Source organism: Chionomys nivalis, chromosome X (genome assembly GCF_950005125.1).
Source record: "Chionomys nivalis chromosome X, mChiNiv1.1, whole genome shotgun sequence".
Classification (NCBI taxonomy): domain Eukaryota; kingdom Metazoa; phylum Chordata; class Mammalia; order Rodentia; family Cricetidae; genus Chionomys; species Chionomys nivalis.
In genome coordinates, this window is record NC_080112.1 from 133,568,017 (window position 1) to 133,570,388 (window position 2,372).

Genomic DNA, 2,372 nt, shown 5'->3' on the forward strand with positions numbered 1-2,372 from the left:
GAAGACCAAGGTCATCCTTCCTGTGACAATATAGTGAGGCCAGCCTTGACTACGTGAGATCTTATCTCAGAAAAGGCCAAAGGATTATAAAGCTTATTCAAGGAGATAACAGAAAACTTCCCAACCTTAGAGACGGATGTAAATGTCCAGGTACAAGAAGGTCAGTAGTCAGACGTCCCCCAACCATATCAACCCTAAGACACTAATAATCGGGTTTCCAAAGACAGAGGAGACTACAAGAGGAAGAAACAAGGCAGAAGTGTGCCGCAGCTTGCCTGCGCTGCAGATTCTCAGCAAAAGCCTCCCAGGCAGCACTGTTCTCAATTCCTGCTTCAGATGAATTGCTATTGCCATACAGTACAGCTACTGGTTTTTGTGTGCTGATTTTATATCTTGCAACTTTATATCTGAATTTGTCTGGTTCTAATCAATTGATTTGTTTTAATTGATTTTATTGAGCTCTACATTTTTCTACCCTCCCCTCCCTTCCTTCCCTTCCCCTTCTACCCTCTCCCATAGTCCCCATGCTCCCAATTTACTCAGGAGATCTCTTTTTCTACTTCCCATGTGGATTAAATCCATGTATGTCTCTCTTAGGGTCCTCATTGTCGTCTACATTCTCTGGAATTGTGATTTGTAGGCTTTTCTTTTTTTGCTTTATGTTTAAAAACCACTTATGAGTGACTACATGTGACAATTGTCTTTCTAGGTCTGGGTTCCCTGACTCAATATGATGGTTTTTAGCTCCATCCATTTGTCTGCAAATTTCAAGATGTCATTATTTTTTTCTGCTGTGTAGTACTCCATGTGTAAATGTACCACATTTTCCTTATCCATTCTTTGATTGAGGAAAAACATGGAAGGCTTCATGAATGTACGTGTCATCCTTGCGCAGGGCCATGCTAATCTTCTCTGCATCGTTCCAGTTTTAGTAGATGTGCTGCCGAAGCGAGCACTCTAATCAATTGTTTGGTGAAGATTTTAGTCTCCTAGGTTCACACTATGCACAGGGACAATATGGCTTCTTTTATTTCTTCAATTTGGATATCCCTTATTTTTTCCCAGTTGTCCAGGCTAGGGCTTGTAGTACTAGTTGAGTAAAGGCGGGGGAAGTGAGCTACTACTTGCTCCTGCTTAACTGTGACTTGATATCCATTAGCTGTCCTGTTGCAGGTCTTAGAAAGGTAAACTGATGAAATGATGGCCACCAAGTCACAGCTGAATAAGAAAGAATAGCTCCGAACTTCCTTGCTTAGCATGGTAACTACACATAACAATAATATAGACTTTGAAATGTAGAGAAGTGTCTCCAAATTTTACCAGGGAGAAGTGATGAGCATTTGATTAAACAATACCATGCATTCATACATAAAAGCATTGCAGGTCCTCATGAATATAGGAATGATACTTAGTACTTAGGAGGAGGCTGAGGGAAGAGGATCACAAGGTCAAGGTCAAGGCCAGATAAATAGTAAAAAGATCCTATCTCAAAATTTTTATGTATAAATGTATGTTTTACATATTGAATTTTAATGGATCATAGTTTTTATTTTGGTTTTGAGACAAGATCTGGTTCTCTAGCCCATGTTAGCTTGGAAATCACTATATAGACCAGGTTAGCCTCAAACTCATGTCAATCTCCTTGTCTCCAACATCAATTTCAATATTAAATTTAGGATTTTAAAATTCTTTTAGGATATTTGAAACAAAGGAGACTTTGAAAGTTACTAGTATTGATCAGAGTGTCCTGTAGTTCAGTGCATGGCCAAGTCTTTGCCGAGCTGACATTTGTCCCTCTCTCCATCTCCGCCATATGCTCTTTGTACTGTCCCGTTTTGAGACTCCCCAACCTTCACCTTACATCTCTCCCCATGACCTCCCATCCTCTACCAAGGGTCTTTCCTGGTCTCTGACGCTATACTCAGTTTGCTTTCTTCTCAGTACCCCTTCTTGGACTACTATACCACTGCAATCCCAGAACTGGCCTCTGCTGTCTCCAACCTCCCTTCCTCGTCTTCTTACAAGAGTAACCTCAGGGCCGGGCGGTGGTGGCGCACGCCTTTAATCCCAGCACTTGGGAGGCAGAGGCAGGCGGATCTCTGTGAGTTCGAGACCAGCCTGGTCTACAAGAGCTAGTTCCAGGACAGGCTCCAAAACCACAGAGAAACCCTGTCTCGAAAAACCAAAAAAAAAAAAAAAAAAAAAAAAGAGTAACCTCAGTAGTCTACTGTCCTTTGTGGGACACAGCTCCCACCTGCCTGCAATCCTTCACCTCTAAACTTAAATGTCTACTATTTCCGGAAATAAACAAATGTTATAAAGATAGTCCAGAAGTAACCATCAAGACATTTGAAAATCACAACATGTGGCTA

At 41.4% G+C, this 2,372-nt stretch overlaps 1 non-coding gene across 1 annotated transcript; it reads right to left on the reverse strand.

Annotated features, from left to right (window-relative positions):
- Nucleotides 1-850: 850 nt before the first annotated feature.
- Nucleotides 851-956, reverse strand: LOC130868781 (U6 spliceosomal RNA). The gene has a single exon (XR_009056582.1). It is a non-coding gene; the product is annotated as a U6 spliceosomal RNA (small nuclear RNA).
- Between the last annotated feature and the right edge of the window lie 1,416 nt (nt 957-2,372).